The sequence below is a fragment of the Penaeus monodon genome, chromosome 29 (assembly GCF_015228065.2).
Source record: "Penaeus monodon isolate SGIC_2016 chromosome 29, NSTDA_Pmon_1, whole genome shotgun sequence".
Taxonomy (NCBI): Eukaryota; Metazoa; Arthropoda; class Malacostraca; order Decapoda; family Penaeidae; genus Penaeus; species Penaeus monodon.
The window spans coordinates 25,105,715-25,105,916 of NC_051414.1; positions in this window are offsets into that span (position 1 = coordinate 25,105,715).

The window sequence follows — 202 nt, forward strand, 5'->3', positions numbered from 1 at the left end:
CCTGTTTGTTCACACTGCGTTACCATTCGCATATTTGCACATCTGCGAAAAGATCAGTGCCGAGTATTCTGATCGACTACTACTTTCTTGTCAAGAAAGAGGTACCTGACAGTGATCTGCATAATCATTTTGAAAGAAGGCCATTGTTTTTTACATCATACTTATTCATTTAGCATGATTTGATGTCAATATTTGGTTATAA